This window comes from Orcinus orca, chromosome 1 (assembly GCF_937001465.1).
Source record: "Orcinus orca chromosome 1, mOrcOrc1.1, whole genome shotgun sequence".
Taxonomy (NCBI): Eukaryota; Metazoa; Chordata; class Mammalia; order Artiodactyla; family Delphinidae; genus Orcinus; species Orcinus orca.
The window spans coordinates 41,825,020-41,845,846 of NC_064559.1; the positions used below are offsets into that span (position 1 = coordinate 41,825,020).

Sequence of the window (20,827 nt, forward strand, 5' to 3'; positions counted from 1 at the left end):
CTCTCCTCCCTCCCTTGCCCACCAAATTTCTTGAGAGAGTAATCTTTACTCCCTTTATCTCATACCTTGTCCATTCAAATCTGATTTTGTTTCCTACACTCCCTCCACACATATGTAGACGCTGAAATGCTCACGCTAACTGCCAGATGTAACAGCTTTTCTTGAATTCTAGCCTCACTAATCTTCCTAATGAATTTGATGCAGCTGTGAACTACTCTTGAAAATTTTCTCCCTTTGTGGAGCAACTGGAATACAGTTTGCCTCCCAACTCTAACTTACTTCTATCTCCTCAGCTGGCTCCTCTTTTGCCTCATTTAAAACAAGGGGATGTCCCAAGATTTGTCCTCAACTCAGTTTCTCTTCCTTTTGTATACCTCCTTTCTGGTGGTCTCAAATACTCCTACTGTTTCAATTAACATCTCTATGCAGATAGTCCCAGATCTTTACCCCTAGTCCAACTTATTTACAGAGTTCTATCTTCATATTTTCAACCACCTACTGGATCGCATCATCTAGGTAATTCTCCTAGTCTTTCAAATGCATCGGTTTAAAAGTTTACAAATCATCTCCTCCAAACCAGCCCCTTCTCCTAAATTCCCTATTAATATTTGTGAAAGAAAACATGCCACTAACATTGAAATAAGTTCAAAACTGAATACTTCTGCACTCCTCCATATCTCTCAATCCCATACCTAATGAAGTGACATTCATTAAGGACACACCTCTAATGAGGCAACATCTCTAGGAGGTGGCATTCATTGAATGCCAGACTCTGGGGGGTGTAGTGTGGAAAAAGTAAAGAAGAGAGAGAGAGAGAGAGAGGCAATTGGTCTTACCCCTGAGAACTTACAAAGGGAGGACAGAAAAGCATTCATTTGATGAATTTTTACTGAATACCTATTAAAAGCCAGGCACTGTTCTGGGTGCCAAAGTCCTTCAGTATCATCTCTGCAGTGTCTCTCGGGTCTACTCCAGACTAATTCAGGTCTGGTTAGAAGTTCCAGATCAATACTTTTCAAATGGGAAAAATGGGCTTCTTGCCTTTAGTATTGTATTTTTTTCTACTGGTAATTATCATGTTAGCTGTTAGTTTAAAGTAGATAATTTAAAGAAGTATTTGTCTATCCTAAATCATGTCTAACTTTTCCTTTATACGTTAAAATTTTATTTGTTCTTTTATCTTTCCAAAGCTTCCTAACAGACCCTCCATCCTGAATTGAATGCTTCAATTCAACCCATATGCTGCCATCAGACAAATATTCCTATAACTGAGCTGTAAGGTTGCTTCCTTATTTGGAAATGTTTGAAGGCTCAAAAATTATAATCTAAACTCTGCAATTCGGAATGCAAGACCCCCATCCTGAGACCTGAACTCCAATCTCTCCTTCTGGTCTTACCTGCCAGTTCCCTTTCCTCTCTGCCTGTGCTCCAGCCAAACAGGAGTACTCAGTGTTCACAAACATGTCCTATACTTTCTCTTCTTACCCAAAGTCGTGCCCTCCACTTGGAATGCCATCTGGTCTCTCTCTATTCATGGAAAGCCTTCCTTCCTCTTTCAAGGTTCAGCTTAATTGCTTTATTGTTATAAAGGTTTCTGCCTTATTCCCCCAATGGCTTGCACAGATGGCAATGATTGAGTTCTAATCATAATTATGGTAAGTCCACCCACTGTTCCACATACAACTTGCAAAGGGACCTTCTCTTTAGATGCTGAATAAGTACTTACTAAATAAATGTTACCAGAAGAAATTTTCTAGTAGTTTCACATGTGTACATTATTTCTTCCCAACTTGATTATAAAGTCTTCAAGAACACGGACCATGTTTTCTTCCTTTACCTTTATTTTCTACATAGTTCTTGGTACAGAACTATAAATAGAGTAGAAGTATAAATGTTAGCAGAATGAACAAGTGATAATTTATGCTTTTTCATAGGAAACACAATATTGTATTAAAGTCCACAGTCATATATTCTGCAGTCTAAGATTAATGCCATGTTTGGACACTACAAAAAGAAAAAAACTGTAGCTAGTCTAGTAATATCTATAACATTCTTTAGCTATTTTTTTCCTTCATGTTTCCTAAATAACTATTTCTGCTTATAATTTCTTAACTGTACCTCACTGAACTCCATTATTAGTCCTTTTAAAAAATTATCTTAAGTTTTCCTGGTAGATAATTGTTATCTATAAAGATAATTTTGTCTCTACTTTAAAATAGTTATATCATTTATTTCTTTTTCTTACCTTTCTAACTGGAACTTCTATATCAATATTTTACAAATGAAAAAGAATGGGCCTTTTGCTTTCAGTGGGTTTTTTTCTACAAATAATATTCAGGTTAGCTGTTGATTTAAATTAGATATTTTTATTTTAAGAAGTCTTGGGACTTTCCTGATAGTCCAGTGGTTAGGACTCCATGCTTCCACTGCAGGAGGCATGGGTTCCATCCCTAGTCAGGGAACTAAGATCCTGCAAGCTGCGAAAAAAAAAAAAGAAGTCTTTATCTATCCTAAATCACAGTATCTAACCTTTCCTTTTTATATTAAAGTTTTATTTGTGTTCTTATCTGATTGCTCTCTCAGACTAAGCGACATAATTTCAGTGAAGTGGAGATGTGACAACTGTTTAGTGATATGACCAATCACAGACAGCCATGCCAGACAACTGACATCATCAGTCATTTGGCCTATATTTACTGATAAAATTATCAAGAGAACCGAGGAACGTACTTTAGCCTTTGTGCCATTTAGTCATGAACTCTCCAGGATGAAGGTCACAAAATATGAAAAAGCTGGTGAATTCTTCTATCCTTTTGTTCATTTATTCAACAAATATTTATTGAGTGCTGCTATGTGCCAGACACTATTCCAGGGCTGAGCTACAAGAACGAACAAGACAAACTCCCTATTCTCACAGGGCTTTCATTCTAGAGAAGGTAAACTGTAAGCTAACAAATAAGTGAGCAAGATCTTTTCAGACATTCATAAGAGCTGTAAAGATAATAACATAAGGCAATGCACTAGAGAGTGACTGATAGGGATGGGTTATTTCAGCCAAGGTGGTCAGGGAAGGCTTCTCCAATGAATTATTTTGAACAGAGATTTAAGGAACCAGCTATGTAAAGATGATAGGGAGAGCACTGCAGGCAGAGGAAACAGTGAATGCAAAGGCTCTAAGGTGAGAAGGATCTTGGCATTTTACAAGAACAAAGAGAAGGCTGAGCAGCAGTGAATGGAAGAAGAACTATAGGATATGTTTGGAGTGGTAGGAAAGCCAGATGATGGTGAAGAAACACGGAAATCATTTTTAAGGACAATGATAATAATACATTTGCTAAAATGAAACATTTAGAAGATTTACAGGGAATTCCCTGGTGGCGCAGTGGTTAAGAATCCGCCTGCCAATGCAGGGGACACGGGTTCGAGCCCTGCTCCGGGAAGATCCCACATGCCACGGAGCAACTAAGCTCCTGAGCCACAACTACTGAGCCTGTGCTCTAGAGCACGAGCCACAACTACTGAGCCCACGTGCCACAACTACTGAAGCCTGCGTGCCTATAGCCTGTGCTCCGCAACAAGAGAAGCCACCGCAATGAGAAGCCCACACACTGCAGCGAAGAGTAGCCCCCGCTCGCCACCAACTAGAGAAGCCCGTGCACAGCAATGAAGACCCAATGTAGCCAAAAGTAAATAAATAAAAATCAATTTATAAATAAAAAAGATTTACAATGCAAATTATAAACACTTATTCAACTAACTCAAATCTCAAACAGGAAATAAGCCTAAATAAGGCAAACAAGCTCTCTACCACATTCTGTTCCTCATCAACATTCTCATTTGCTTGTGTTTTCTCACTCTGAATGGCAACAAAGATCTTGGAACGATAAACACGTAGTCCTCGGAACAAAATTTTCTTATGCAACAGATTATGAGCCAAGATCTTTTTGGCAGTTTAAGGAGTCCAGAGAGACACATCATCCCAACCAATTAGCCATGGGCTCTCCAAAGCTGAGGAATCACATCATCCATACTAGATGCAACCTTCATAGTAAGTTAAACAAAACCACACGACTTATTTCCTTTCTTTGTACTCTTATTTGAAGAGGAAAAACCAGCAAATGAAACACTTTCTGTACCCACTAAAGTTATCCAAAAATAAAGTATGTAGCAAATGGGTCTGGGTGACTCAGGGGGATCATTCTCCATGTGTCTTGATTTAGATTATGGGGCTATTTTTGATTTGTCATAACTGGCTGGCTCTTGTGGTCTCAGACCAGGGCCAGTACACTGGTCAAAGCAGTGCTTTGTCATAGCACAGAAGCTTGTGGCAAAAAGTCTGGAAACTTTCTGTCCCTTTGTGAAAGAACTTTGAATCCTAGTTGTGGCTAGATTCTGCTGCAATGGCCTCCAAAGAGCCACTCAAGTCTTTGTTATACTGGAGTTTTAAAATTTCATACAGAATACAGCAGAAACTAACACAATGTAAAGCAATTATACTCCAATAAAGATGTTTAAAAAAAAAAAGAAAAAAAATGTCATATAGAGATCATGTTTTTGGAAACACCAGCTCAGCAGTGAGATCTTTTGGGTCGTAATGGTTTCATGGTGATTAGAATCAGAAAGCAGCAGGGGCAGGCCCCTCTATGCAAACGCCGCAGTAGGCCATCTCTCCTTAGCACAGGGTTTGGAACAGCGTGACCCCTCAATAAATGTCCTCTGGTTATGTTTGTATTTTACACTTATTTGGCCCCCAAATGATTCTCTGGAAGTCTCTGGAGCAGCTCTCAGAGACCAGTCCACGGAATTAGGCCAGTTCATTTTCATTGGTCTCCAACAAAATGAGAAAAAGATTTAAGGTTATCACTTATCATTTCTTGTTAATTGCCTTTACTCTGATGTTTTTGTCCTACCTACCTGGTTTTTCTTAAAGTTCACATTTTTTCTATTAGTAAAGAATGTTAGTATATGGTAGTAGTTGCTGTTTTAAATGTCCTTACTTGGCAAATTAGATGGTGGCATCTCGATGCCCATTCCCCCAATTTTTTGAAAATTTACTGAGCCCTGAACCCTAAATCCGGGAACCCCTAGTCTGGATGTTTACTGCCTCTAGTTGTCTGGACTTTCTGGTTCCTACTATGGTATTTGGGATGGATAAATGTTCACTCTGTAGACTCTTCACCAATTTATACCCTTCTTCTATGTAATGTCTTATAAGTGAAAGCTGGAGACCTTCAAGGCAGGGAAGGTGTAAGGAAAAAGGAATAAAATTAGCTATTAATATCACTAGTATTTATATTAGTATTATGGAGGGGCAGAAAATAAGGTCAAATATATAAAACATATACACTTCCAGTGTGATAGGTATGGAAGATCAGGAGGTTTTTTTTAATAAGTGTATCAACTTGTGAAAAATTTGTAATAATATTTTTGTTATAATATTTAATAATTACTTATTAAATGCTTCTGTACCTTCAATGTTGGCTGTCCTTAGTTTGCAAATATAGATTTTTCTATAATTAAATCAGTCTAAATCATTGTTGACATTATGCTTCATGATATTGCTTATAAATAAGAATGTAAAATAACTAAATAGCTATTTTTATCCTAGCAGGACATCCTAGCTAGAGTACAGGACTCTGAGATGCAAGTCTTGTACTCAGCTAAGTCACTGATTTACTGTATCACATTGGTAATATTGCTTAAGCTGCTTCTGTTCCATTTTTATAAATTTGAGTTAGTAAAATTTGTCACTAATGGCTCATTGTCAAGGGTGTTGATGAAAACAGATTATTACAAATGATGGCCTTATCTAGTGGGACGGTAATTACGTGTGTATTTCAAGGTCATATAACTACCATACTATTATCTGTAATAAATAATAGCATAAGGAAAGAATAAAAAATTGGAGTAATAAGTTTGTAATGACATTAATAACAGCTACCACATAGCCAGCATTTATTAGGAACCAGTATTATGCTTAGTACCTTATGAACATTGTCTGATTTGATCTTTCAGGAACCACTGTTACTACCTTCAACTTACAATTCCGGAAACTGGGGCTTTTGGAGATAATTCCCTGTAACAAATGCCAGGCTGGGAGGCCTCTTGGGAGCCAGGCGGCCTGCCTGTTTCCATGGAGCAGTACTGACTCCCTCAGAATCTCTGTGTTGACTAGGCTAGTAAGTGTGCACTTCCCCCTCCAGCACCAAATAAGGCAATATTTTCCTTTTTATTCCTCTAGTTCCTTATATAAAGAATTCTTAATTTCCCTTTATCTTTTGTCATTTGACTTTCATTTCCTGTTCGGGGGTTTCTGCTTTTATCACTCTGAGCCTTCAGTACTGCTCTGCCTCATTCCTCTTCTTGGTGGATTTGACCTAAGTTCCACTTTTTGTGCCTTTTCCTTCTGTTTCAGTTCCTTACACAGTCTGTGTTTAGCAAATGAAGTTACCTTTTATGGTGTCCAACTCTTTTTTTCATTTAAAGTTTTATAGTTTTCCTATATTTTTTGATATGCATGTATTTATCTTAAAGGGATTTCCCTTGGAGCCTTCTTACTACATCATAATATAGCTCATCCCTTTGAAAGACAGCTTTATTCATTGACAAATACTTCTGGAAATACCCCTTGGGCTAGGTTTGATGGAAGCCATTTTTAGGCACAAATTGTAGCATATTCTTTGTTGTAGGCCTGCCCCTTACATTTGCAGGGCCCCAAAGTACAAATGGAGGACCATGTGCCATATGTATAAATATGTAAAAGTTATATAAATTAAAAAACTGTTAACTAAAGCATGTTCTATATTTTTACCTTGACAAATACACCTTCAGAACACCTATTATGGACTGAATTGTGTCCCCAACTAAATTCATATGTTGAAGCCCTAACCCTCAATAAGAATGCATTTGGAGACAGGACCTTTAAGGAGGTAATTAAAGTTAAATAGGTCAAAAAGGTCCTACTCTGAAAAGACTGGTGTCCTTATAAGAGGAAGAACACCAGAAATCTCTTTCTGCAAGTACACAGAGGAAAGGCCATGTGAGGACACAGCAAGAAGGCAGCTATATGCAAGCCAAGAAGAGAAGCCTCACCAGAAACCAACCCTGTGGCACCTTGATCTTGGACTTCCAGCCTCCAAAACCATGAAAAAATAAACGTCTGTTGTATAAGCCAGCGGTCCCCAAACTTTTTGGCACCAGGGACTGGTTTCGTGGCAGACAATTTTTCCACAGACTGGGGGTGGGGGGTGGATGGTTTCAGGATGATTCAAGCGCATTACATTTATTGTGCACTTTATTTCTATTATTATTATATTGTAGTATATAATGAAATAATTACACAACTCACCATAATGCAGAATCAGTGGGAGCCCTGAGCTTGTTGTCACTTGCCACTCACTGATAGGGTTTTGATATGAGTCTGCAAGCAATTGATTTATTATGGGCTTTGTGCAGTCAAACCTCTCTGCTGATGATAATCTGTATTTGCAGCCGTTCCCCAGTGCTAGCATCACCGCCTCAGCTCCCCCTCAGATCATCAGGCATTAGATTCTCATAAGGAACCTAGATCCCTTGCATGCGCAGTTCACAGTAGGGTTCACGCTCCTATGAGAATCTAATGCCGCCGCTGATCTGACAGGAGGCGGAGCTCAGGCGGTGATGTGAGTGATGGGGAACGGCTGTAAATACAGATGAAGCTTCACTCACTTGCCCGCTGCTCACCTCCTGCCGTGAGGCCCAGTTCCTAATAGGTACTGGTCCTGGCCTGGGGGTTGGGGACCCCTGGTCTAAGCCATCTAGTCTGTAGTATCTTATGACAACCCAAGCTGACTAATCCAACACACAAGTTGAAAAAGTAGGTGAAATCTGTGGTTTTCATATGGGCAAAATATGAAAGACAACAGAATTTCCTTATTATTGGATATGCCTAGGTATTCTGTTAAGGAGCTGACAATGCTGGATGAGTAATAAAATACATATAGTCGTCCTTCAGTATCCATGGGGATCGGTTCCAGGACTGCCCACAGATACCAAAATTCACAGATGCTCAAGTCCCTTAATATAAATTGGTGTAGTACTTGCATATAATCTATGTAAATCCTCCCATGTACTTTAAATCATCTCTAGATTACTTATAAAACCAAATATAATATAAATGCTATGTAAATAGTTGTATATGGCTTATCTGAAAAATAGAAATTGTGGCAAAAAACTCAAAAGCATTACCTCTGGAAAGAAGGACTCAGGATCTGGAAGGGGAAGAAAGGGTACTTCTTCATGGAAGAATCTATTGTATTCGTGGTATCTGAGAAGGATTTGACAAGTGAATTTTTTCTTTTCTATTACCTCATGAACTTACTGCTTCCACTCAAATCCTCCTCATAACCAGCAGAATGTCTGACTCTGATGTTGGTGGCAGTGTAATTTACAAAACTTCTAGCAGGAGATGTGATGAGGTGTTTCCCTGGGACCTGAGTTGTGTTAGTTACTAGAGTAGATACTTAGGGTTATAGGTTATTCCATATTGTGCTGAGCACCAGATCCTGAGATAGAGGTACTCATGTATCCTATAGTACAGTGTGTGTGTGTGTGTGTGTGTGTGTGTGTGTTTGCAAAGCCCTCTGAAGCCCAGGATGCAGGGCAGAGACCTCTCTTGCCTGGGACTAAGGAGGGGACTGCCATTTTATTTAAAGTAAACATCACATACTACGTCTCTCAGACAACTCTATATCTGGATTATTATCTTTGTGTTTTACAGTTGGCTTAGATTATGAATACCATGTAGGGGTTCAGAATTCTTTCTTATACTTGAGGGCATTTTATTCAAATGTAAAACACATTTTACACACCAAAGCAAAGAATAATAAAGAAATGAATGAATCTTACATTGTGCAACAAGAACTGAATCACTGTGACTGCATCATACTTGCACAGGCAAGCCTTTGTTTCACCCACTTCCAATTACCTCTGAGCTGCATCTGCCAAAAATTGGAAGTTAGATTCCAAAGGCAGAGCAGACAACCTAGGCTCTCCCCTCTCACCCCTATATAAGAAAACCTTATGGGTTTATCTGTACTTAGGCAACCATCTTTTCTTCTACTTTAATATTTTCTTCACACGAAGAAAACAATAAAATGAGCTGTACTACAAATACTGATTCCCTTAGCTCTTCAAATTTTCCTCTTATTTCTTTTCTCCTAAAGGGGATATAAGAACTAGATTAATACCTGCCCTTGGTTTTCAAAAAAAGTACAAAAGAATATAAAATGACAAGTAAAAATCTTTTTCTTTATTCCTAAACCCCAGTAAATTTATCAGAATTAACTATTGTTAACATTCTCTTGTGTAGCTTTCCAGAATTTTTCTAGGCATATACAAGGACCTACTTTAAAAAACAACAACAAAAAAAACCACAAAAGATTAATGGGAACATGTCATTCACACTCATCTGTATTTTATCTTTTTTTTTAAACATAATTTATCTTGAAGATATTTCATCACAGATAGAACAAGCTTATCTCCTAAAGTTCTTTAAAAACTAAATGAGGTATAGAAAGTCTGAGCCCTTTTAAAACCTGAAACTTAGAGTGACTGAATTGCATTATTAAATGAAAAAAAAAAAACTATATGAGGTAATTATGTCTCATTATTAGCACTAGATCTGGGGTATGTCAGACTCTCCAAAAAAAGCTTCATACCTCCCTTTCATTAAGAGAAGACTCACATGGATCACTGTGATTCTGAAGGATTCTATTATTTAAATGCTGGTGTCGGAGTAGAAAGTCACAGAATTATATGATTTCTGAGTGGACAGCTCCTATAAATTATTTGGTTCAAGGGGTAAAGCCTGTACCAAAACCAAGCTTTGCTTTCAGGTTGGTGTCCTCTCATCCTTTTTCATTTCTAATATAATTTTGATTTTTATCTATTATTCATCTTAAAAATTAACGTAGAGCATGTAAAAGTGTTAAACAATGGTAATACATCAGGTGTGTGTTTACTGCTCAAAAGAAACAGGCTAGTAATTTTCACTTAGAGAAAGTAGCTCAAAACAAAAATAATGTGTGTTTTATTTGAAAAATAGAAATTATGGCAAAAAACTCAAAAGCCTTACTTCTGGAAATAAGTACTCAGGGTCTGGAGTGAAAAGAAGACTTCTTCCATTGTCTGAATTTGTTTGCACATGCATTCATTCTTCTATTTGAAAGACCAGGATTAACATATGTAGATAGTTGGGCAATGTTTGGTGTCCTTGTGTTTTACCTAGTGGTCTGTCCCTCAAAGCTTTTAAAATGCTGATGGAAGGAGTAGTCACCCAGTGTTCAGGGTGGAGAAGAGGTGGGTAAACATCAAGTATCCAGAAGAGTGCTCTAATATTGGAAAGGGAACAAAACTTGGGAGCTCCTTGTGGAGGAAAAAGGGAGTTATGATAGGACCTTACACCATGAAGCATGGACAGGGATTTTTACTTCGCAGTTGTTCTAAAGAACACTGCAAACAAGAGAGGCTGGGGGGAAATGTGAAAAGTGGGATTACTCAATTTAATCTGGCTGAAAAAGTTAGGGAATAACTGATTAGACCAGCATAACAGTGGGTAGAATAAGCTCTCTTGTCTTGATGAGACTAGCTTGTTTTCCTCCTAAACATATGATGATCTAAGGAAATCGCCTAAAATGAGGTTAGGCAATCTATCATATGACCCAAAGTCACCCGGCCCAGACTCCCAACTGAAAAATGGAAATTCTGAAAACTCATGTTTACATCACAATAATGTGGTAAAAGCACAATAGAGCCAAGCAAAAAAGGCTTAAGGCTTAAGTTTTGGCAAATCAAGTACTCTGTCATTTAAAAGTCATTTGAAGCATAGAACCACAGAATTGGAAGGAATCTTAAAGGTCACTGAGCCCCCTCATTTTCCAGATGAGGACACAAACAGGGACCCAGGGACCAGTATAGATCTCAGATCTAGTCAGAGGGGCACCAGTACCAGAATCCAGGTCTCCCAAGTCCATGCTTAGGTTGTACTCCTGCCCCTACTCCCTTAGAATGTTTATTGCTGGCGGTCTGATATTTGCTCCAACCTATGCCAATGCCCTCTTTTAAAAGTAGTTTTAGGGACTTCCCTGGTGGTCCAGTGGCTAAGGCTCCACACTCCCAATGCAGGGGGCCTGGGTTCAATCCCTGGTCAGGGAACTAGATCCCACACGTCGCAACTAAGAGTTCGCATGCTGCAACTAAAGAACCTGCATGCTGCAAGCAAGATCCCACGTGCCACAACTAAGACCCAGTGCAGCCAAATAAATAAATAAATAAGTAGTTTATGATTATCTTTTCCCTCTACTAATTAATTGTATGAAATTGTAAATTCAATATAAAGGAATCATATATCTTTACTTGGGGAAATTATTCAATGGACATATAAACTATGTATCAGAAATATCCTAAACTAGAGATGGAAGAGAGGGTGGGTATGTAAAAGTGGGTACCTCATTGAAACATTCATGTTACACACACACACACCAAGCATCCAGGCAAAATCGAGCCATGCTTATTCAAGGATATGAAAGAGATTGTAGGAGCAAGGATAAGAGTAGACAGCCTTATTTGATTCATTCCAAAATACTGGTGATAGTAATTCACTTTTTGTAGCTATTTGTTGGTCATTCAAATTCACTCAAGAATTTACTGGGTGCTGTCTCTGTTTCGTAAGCTCTAAGGTTTCAAATGTGAAAAAACACAACTTCTCACTTAAGGAGCTCACCATCTAGGAGAGAAGAGAAGTAGAGGCAGCAGGCAGATTTGGTACCACATGCCTACATTTCAGGTAGCTGGTCAGTTGATTTTTAGAAAGCAAAGATCTGAAAAAGCATTGTACTTGAACAGTTTTTCAATTTACCAGTTTCTAAAATTTTATTTCTATTCCATTCACAAAATGAATTTAACACTGAGAAACTTAAGTCAGTTGAACAAAGAATATTATTGGTTCTGCCCATAAGTAGATGACATACAAGAGAGCCTTTAGCCAGTTTAACCTAAGTGTTAATACATACTTATGAATTTGATGGGATTGTGGAGAGCAATGAGTCAGTTATTAGCTATAAGCACCTATGGCTATAGATTTTCTCCTTACATCCAAGTTAACTAGTTTCTCTACTGATTTAAGTGCTAATTTTTATATAGCAGAGAGCTTCAGAACTTTTTGATGGAGAAAATACAAGATTCCAACAACTGAAAATTACATTTAAAAAGTCATTTAAATTTTTTATTGTAAGAACACAACATGAGACTCTTAACACAGCATGTGCTCTTAACAACATTTTAAGTGTACATTATTGATGACTATAGGTACAATATTGTACAGAGGATCTCTAGAACCTATTCATCTTGCTTAACAAACTTTATGCCTGTTGATAAATAACTCCTCATTTCCCCTTTTTCCCAACCCCTGACAACCACCACTCCACTCTTTGATTCTGTAAGTCTATTTTAGATAACTCATATTAGTGAAATCATGTAATATTTGTGTTTCTGTGACTGACAATTCACTTAGCATAATGTTCTCAAGGTTCATCCATGTTGCTGCAGATTGCAGAATTTCTTTCAAGGCTGAGTAGTATTCCATTACATATGTATATATGTATCACATCTATCTGTTGATGAACAAGTTTAGGTTGTTTCCACATCTTGGCTACTGTGAATAGTGCTACAATGAACACTGGAGTGCTTATAGCTCTTTGATATCTTGATTTCAATTTTTTGGATACCCAGAAGTGGGATTGCTGGATCATATGGTAGTTCTACTGGGAATTTTTTGAGGAACCTCCATACCGTTTTCCACAGCAGCTGCACCATTTGGCATTCCCACAAACCGTATGCAAAGGTTCCAATTTCTTCACATCCTCACCAACATTCATCTTTTGTTTTTTTAAATGATAACCATTCTGAAAGGCGTGAGGTGATAGCTCATTGTAGTTTCGATTTGTATTTCCCTAGTGATTAGTGACATTGAGCATTTTTTCATGTCTGTTGGCTATTTTTATGTCTTCTTTGCAAAACTGTTTATTCAAATCCTTAGCCTATTTTTTAATCAGGTTATTAGTTTTTTACTATTGAATTGTAGGAGTTCCTTATATATTGTATTAGTCAGGATTCTCCAGGGAAACAGCACCAATAGTATATAGATACAGATATATAGATACAAATACAGATAGATACATATGAGGAGATTCATTATAGGAATTGGCTCACATGGGTATGGAAGCCAAGAAGTCCCACAATGTGCCCCCTGCAAGTTGGAGAACCAGTAAAGCTGGTGTATAATTCAGTATGAGTCCAAAGGTCTAAGAACCAGGAGCTCTGATGTCCAAGGGCAGGAGAAAATGGAAGTCCCAGCTCAAGAAGAAAGGAATTCACCCTTCCTCCACATTTTGCTCTATTCAGGCCCTCCATGGATTGGGTGATGCCTGCCCACATTGGTGAGGGTAGATTTTCTTTACTCACACTACTGATTCTAATACTAATTTCCTCCGGAAACACCCACACAGACACACCCAGAAATGATGCTTTACCAGCTATCTGGGCATCTCTTGTTCCAGTCAAGTAGACACAATTAACTATCACATATATTTTGCAGATTAACCTCTTATCAGATATATGGTTTGCAAATATTTTCTCCCACTCTGTAGGTTGCCTTTTTACTCTGTTGATTGTTTCCTTTGTTGTGCATAAGTTTTTAGTTTGATGTAGTTGTATGTATGTATGTATGTATGTATGTTTTTGCTGGCCGTGCTTTTAGTGTCATATCCATGAAATCATTGCCAAGACCAATGCCATGAAGATTTCCCCCTCTGTTTTCTTCTAGATGTTTTACAGTTTGGGGTCCTACATTTAAGTATTTAATTCATTTTGAGTTGATTTTTGTGTATGGTGTAAGAGATGGGTCCAACTTCATTCTTTTGCATGTGGATATCCAGTTTTACCAGCACCATTTGTTGAAAAGACCATCCTTTCGCCACGGTATATTCTTGGCATCCTTGTCAAATTCAGTTCACTGTATATGCATAGATTTATTTCTGTGCTGTTGGATTGATTTGCTAGTATTTTATTGAGGATTTTTTGCATCTATATTCATTAGGGATATTTCATTTAGTTTTTTTTTTTTTTTTCCTTGTGGTATCTTCATCTGTCTTTGGCATCACGGTAATGCTAGCCTCACAAAATGAATTTGGAAGTGTTCGCTAATCTTCAATTTTAGGGAGAGTTTGAGAAGGATTGGTATTAATTCTTCTTTAAATGTTTGGTACCCAGAAAACTACTAGAGCTAATCAATGAATCTGGTAAAGTAGCAGGATACAAAATTAATGCATAGATATCTCTTGCATTCTTATACACTAACAATGAAAAATCAGAAAGAGAAATCAAGGAAACACTCCCATTTACCACTGCAACAAAAAGAATAAAATACCCAGGAATAAACCTACCTAAGGAGGCAAAAGACCTGTATGCAGAAAACTATAAGACCCTGATGAAAGAAATCAAAGATGATACAAACAGATGGAAAGATATACCATGTTCTTGGATTGGAAGAGTCAACACTGTGAAAATGACTACACTACCCAAAGCAATCTACAGATTCAATGCAATCCCTATCAAACTACCAATGGCATTTTTCACAGAACTAAAACAAAAAATTTTACATTTTCTATGGAAACACAAAAGACCTTGAATAGCCAAAGCAATCTTGAGAAAGAAAAATGGAGCTGGAAGAATCAGGCTCCCTGACTTCAGACTATACTACAAAGCTACAGTAATTAAGACAGTATGGTACTGGCACAAAAACAGAAATATAGATCAGTGGAACAGGACAGAAAGTCCAGAGATAAACCCACGCACATATGGTCACCTTATCTTTGACAAAGGAGGCAAGAATATAAAAGGGAGAAAAGACATCCTCTTCAATAAATGGAGCTGGGAAAACTGGACAGCTATGTGTAAAAGAATGAAATTAGAACACTTCCTAACACCATACACAAAAATAAACTCAAAATGGATTAGAGGGCTTCCCTGGTGGTGCAGTGGTTGAGAGTCCGCCTGCCAATGCAGGGGAAACGGGTTCGTACCCCGTTCTGGGAAGATCCCACATGCCGCGGAGCGGCTGAACCCGTGAGCCATGGCCGCTGAGCCTGCGCGTCCGGAGCCTCTGCTGCACAACGGGAGAGGCCACAACAGCGAGAGGCCCACGTACCACAAAAAAAAAAAAAAAAGGATTAGAGACCTAAATGTAAGGCCAGACACTATAAAACTCTTAGAGGAAAACCTAGGCAGAACACTCTTTGACATAAATAACAGCAAGATCTTTTTTGACTCCTCCTACAGTAATGGAAATAAGATCAAAAATAAACAAATGGGGGCTTCCCTGGTGGTGCAGTGGTTGAGAGTCCGCCTGCTAATGCAGGGGACACGGGTTCATGCCCCGGTCCGGGAAGACCCCACAGGCCGCGGAGCAGCTGGGCCCGTTAGCCATGGCTGCTGAGCCTGTGTGTCCGGAGCCTGTGCTCCACAACGGGAGAGGCCACAACACTGAGAGGCCCATGTACCACAAAAAACAAAAACAAAACAAAACAAAAAACCAAATGGGACCTAATGAAACTTAAAAGCTTTTCCACACAAAGGAAACCATAAACAAGATGAAGAGATAACCCTCAGAATGGGAGAAAATATCTGCAAATGAAGCAACTGACAAAGGATTAATCTCCAAAATATACAAGCAGCTCATGCAGCTCAATATCAATAAAACAAACCCAATCCAAAAATGGGCTGAAGACCTAAATAGACATTTCTCCAAAGAAGACATACAGACTGCCAACAAACACATGAAAAGATACTCAACATCACTAATCATTAGAGAAGTGCAAATCAAAACTACAATGAGGTATCACCTCACGCAGGTCAGAATAGCCATCATCAAAAAATATACAGACAATAAATGCTGGAGAGGGTGTGGAGAAAAGAGAACCTTCCTGCACTGTTGGTGGGAATGTAAATTGAGACAACCACTATGGAGAACAGTCTGGAGGTTCCTTAAAAAACTAAAAATAGAACTACCATACAACCCAGCAATCCCACTACTGGGCATATAGCCTGAGAAAACCGTAATTCAAAAAGAGTCATGGGGCTTCCCTGGTGGCGCAGTGGTTGAGAGTCCGCCTGCCGATGCAGGGGACACGGGTTCATGCCCTGGTCCGGGAAGATCCCACATGCTGCGGAGCGGCTGGGCCTGTGGCCCACGGCCGCTGGGCCTGCGCGTCCGGAGCCTGTGCTCCGCAATGGGAGAGGCCACAACAGTGAGAGGCCCGCGTACCGCAAAAAAAAAAAACAAAAAAGTCATGTACCACAATGTTCATTGCAGCTCTATTTACAATAGCCAGGACATGGAAGTAACCTAAGTGTCCATCGACAGATGAATGGATAAAGAAGATGTGGCACATATATACAATGGAATATTACTCAGCCATAAAAGGAAATGAAACTGAGTTATTTGTAGTGAGGTGGATGGACCTAGAATCTGTCATACAGAGTGAAGTAAGTCAGAAAGAGAAAAACAAATACAGTATGCTAATACACATATATGGAATCTAAAAAAAAACGGTACTGATGAACCTTGAGGCAGGGCAGGAATAAAGACACAGACATAGAGAACGGACTTGAGGACACGGTGTGGGAAGGGGAAGCTGGGACGAAGTGAGAGAGTAGCACTGATACATATACACTATCAAATGTAAAATGTATGGCTAGTGGGAAGCAGCTGCATAGCACAGGAAGATCAGCTTGATGCTTTGTGATGATCTAGAGGGGTGGGATAGGGAGGCTCAAGAGGGAGGGGATAAGGGGATATATGTTTACTTATAGCTGATTCACTTTGCTGTACAACAGAAACTAACACAACATTGTGAAGCAATTATACTCCAATAAAGATATAAAAATAAATAAATAAAAGGAATTTATGCTGTAGAAATAAAAAATGTTTGGTAGAATTCACCAGTGAAACCAAACTTGTTGGGAAGTTTTTGATTACTGATTCAATCTCCACACCAATCATGAGTTTGTTCAGACTTTCTATTTCTTCATTACGTAGTCTTGGTATATTGTATGCTTCCAGGAATTTACCCATGTCTTCTAGGTAATCCAGTTTGTTGGCATATAATTGTTCACAGTAGTTTCTTGTAGTCCTTTTTATTTCTGTAGCATTAATTGTAATGTCTCTTCTTTCATTTCTGATTTTATCTATTTGACTCTTCTCTTTTTACTTAGTCTGAGGATTCATCAATTTTATCTTTTAAACAAAACCAACTTGTAGTTTCACTGACTTTTCTCTTTTTTTTCTATTTTCTCTTTTGTTTATTTCTGATAAAATGTTTATTTCCTTCTTTATGCTGACTTTGGGCTTAGTCTGTTATTCTTTTTCTAGCTCCTTGAAGTGTAGTTAGGTTGTTTATTTGAGATCTTTCCTCTTTTTTAATGTATTTATCACTATGAACTTTCTTCTTAGTATTTCTTTTGCTGCATCCCATAAGTTTTGGTATATTATTTACATTTTTGTTTATCTTGAGGTATTTCTAATTTCCTTTTTTGGTTTCTTCTTTGGCCAAAAGGCTGTCCAAGAATGTGCTGTTTAATTTCCACATACAGGTATCCCCAACTTTTTGAAAGTTCGCTTTACACCACTTCACTTTTATGAAAGACTTACATTAGTACTTGTTTTCACTAATCTAAAGAAATCTGAAGGGGGTTTTCACTTTTACAAAAACAAAAAAACGTAAAGTGAAAATAGCATTTAGCATTTGTTTTTCAGTGAGCCATTACAGAGGCAGTGTGCACCCCAAGCAGTGAGAGAGGCACCACAAAACTTCTTCCCTGTAAACTTTATTCAGCATCTTGACATCAAACTACCACAGCTTTGAACTGTGCCTGTGGGCATCTGTGCTTTAATTTATTTTGTGCATCCATTATCAAGATGTGTCCTAAGGTAACTGCTTCTTCACTTTACACCATTCTGGCTTACAAAAGGTTTCATAGGAACACTATAGTTTCAGATAGTGAGGGAAACTTGTATTTGTGAATTTTCCAGTTTTCCTTCCACTATTGATTGCTGGTTTCATTCCATTGTGGTCAGAAAAGAAACTTGACACAATTTCAATTTTCTTAAATTTGCTAAGACTTGTTTTGTGACCTAACATGCGATCTATCCTGGAGAAAGAAAATCTGTGTGCACTTAAGAATGTGTATTCTGCTGCTTTGGGTAGAATGTTCTGTATATGTCTATTAGTTTCATTTGTCATAGTGTTGTTCAACTCTTCTGTTTCCTTACTGATTTTCTATCTGGATGTTCTATCCATTATTGAAAATGGGATACTGAAGTCTCCTATGATTACTGTATTGCTGTTTATTTCTCCCTTCATTTCTGCCAATGTTTTCTTTATATAGTAAGGTGCTCTGATGTTGGATGCATATATATTTATAACTGTTATATCTTCCTAGTGGATTGACCCTTTAATCATTATATAATATCCTTTGTCTCTTGTGACAGTTGACTTAAAGTCTATTTTTTCTGATATATGTATAGCACCCCACCACCACCACCACCACCCTCTTTTGGTTACCATTTGCATGGAATACTCTTTCCTTCCCTTCATTTTCAGCCTTAAAGTGACTTTCTTGTACATAGACATAGCTGAGTCTTTCTTTTTTTAATGCATTTAGCTACTCTGTGCCATTTACATTTAAAATAATTATTAATAGGGGAAAATATACTATTGCCATTTGTTAGCTGTTAGTCCTGTAATTCTTTTGTCTGTTTTTTCCTCTCTTTTTGTCTTCCTTTGTATTTGGATTTTTTGTATTGGTATGCCATGATTCTTTTCTCTTTTTTTCTGTAACTTCTATAGGAATTTTTTTTCTGTGTGTAGTTACCTTGGTGCTTACGTAAAATATCTTACAGTGGATTCTTGGGGGCATTATAGGAAGGCCAGGGAGATCAGGAGAGGCAGGTGCGAGGAGCCATCTGGGAGAAGTGAGAGAGGAGCAGAAGGCATCTGCTCCACCCATTGGGGCCCTGGGGGCCTGCTGAGCTATGAGGCCAGCCCCCCTGACCTCCAAGGCCCTCCCCTCTGGCCACCCTGGTCCTGAGGGCATAGAAGGGAGGCCGGGGAGATCAGGAGAGGCAAGCAGGAGGGGCCCTCTCAGACTGGAGGAGCAGGAGAGGAGAGGAGGGCATTTGCCCTGCCCACTCGAGCCCAGGAAGCCTGCTGGGCTCCCAGGTGAGGTCCCCTGCCCTCTGAGACCAGGGGTGGGGGGCACACCTGAGCCCCTTCTGTTCCTTGAGCCTAAGCCCCACCCCCACAGCCCCCAGGGCCTTTTCCAGCCCTGTGGGTCCTAAGCATAGGCCCCTCCCACTGCCCAAAACTTGCCCTTGCTTAGGCCCCGCCCTCCACAGCCAAGCCCTTCCCCCCCCAATTATTTTTTCTTTTCCCTCCTCTTTCTTACTATTGTGGTACTGATATACCTTCCAGTTGTTGATTCATCTATATTTTTATATTGTTTCTAACATATCTGCTAGTTTCCTAGCCTAATTTTATTTTTTACTTTGTTATTGTTCTCTTTTATTTTTTATTTATTTACTTTTTGGCCACCCCACATAGTTTGCAGGACCTTGGCTCATGAGCCAGGGGTCAGGCTGAAGCTCCTGCAGTGGAAGCTCCAAGTCCAAACCACTGGACTAACAGAGAACCTCAGACCCCAGGGAATATTCATCAGAGTGAGGTCTCACAGAGTTCCTCATCTCAGCACCAAGACCCAGCTCTACCCTACCCAACAGCCTACAAACTCCAGCACTGGAAGCCTCAGGCCAAACAACCAGTAAGACAGGAACATAATCCCACTCATAAAAAAAAAAAAAAAATGTCACAGATGAAGGAGCAAGGTAAAACCTACTAGACCAAATAAATGAAGAGGAAATAGGTAATCTACGTGAAAAAAGCATTCAGAGTAATGATAGCAGAGATGATCCAGAATCTCGGAAATAGAATGGTAGCATGGATTGAGAAAATACAAGAAATGTTTAACAAAGGTCTAGAAGAACAAAAGAAAAACAGAGATGAACAACACAATAACTGAAATGAAAAATACACCAGAAGAAATCAGTAACAGAATAACTGAGGCAGAAGAATGAGTAAGTGAGCTGGAAGACAAAATGGTGGAAATAACTGCCAAGGAGCAGAATAAAGAAAAAAGAATGAAAAGAATTGAAGACAATCTCAGAGACCTCTGGGACAACACTTAATGCACCAACATTCAAGTTACAGGGGTCCCAGAAAAAGAAGAGAAAAAGAAAGGGTCTGAGAAAATATTTGAAGAGATTATAGTGGAAAACTTCCCTAACATGAGAAAGGAAATAGTCACCCAAGTCCAGGAAGCACAGGGAGTCCTAAACAGCAGAAACCGTAGGAAAAACACACCAAGACACATATTAATCAAACTAACAAAAATTAAACACAAAGAAAAAATATTAAAAGCAGCAAGGGAAAAACAACAAATAACATACAAAGGAATCCCCAGAAGGTTATCAGCTGATTTTTCAGTGGAAACTCTGCAGGCCAGAAGGGACTGGCAGGATATACTTAAAGTGATGAAAGAGAAAAACCTACAACCAAGATTACTCTACCCAGCAAGAATCTCATTCAGATTCGATGGAGAAGTCAAAAGCTTTTCAGACAAGCAAAAGCTAAGAGAATTCAGCACCACCAAACCAGCTTTACAATAAATGCTAACG

General features: G+C 38.7%; 1 protein-coding gene across 18 annotated transcripts in view; it reads right to left on the bottom strand.

Annotated features, from left to right (window-relative positions):
• Window positions 1–20,827, bottom strand: part of LOC117203449 (uncharacterized) — a 96,063-nt gene that overhangs the window by 58,831 nt on the left and 16,405 nt on the right. For 10 of the 18 annotated variants that reach the window (XR_007473095.1, XR_007473097.1, XR_007473096.1 and 7 more), the window contains one exon: window positions 1,727–1,868. The exons of the other annotated variants lie outside the window; for them this stretch is intronic. The gene's annotated coding sequence lies outside the window, so the exon portion shown is untranslated. The remainder of the gene's footprint in view (window positions 1–1,726; window positions 1,869–20,827) is intronic. 18 annotated transcript variants of the gene reach the window in all.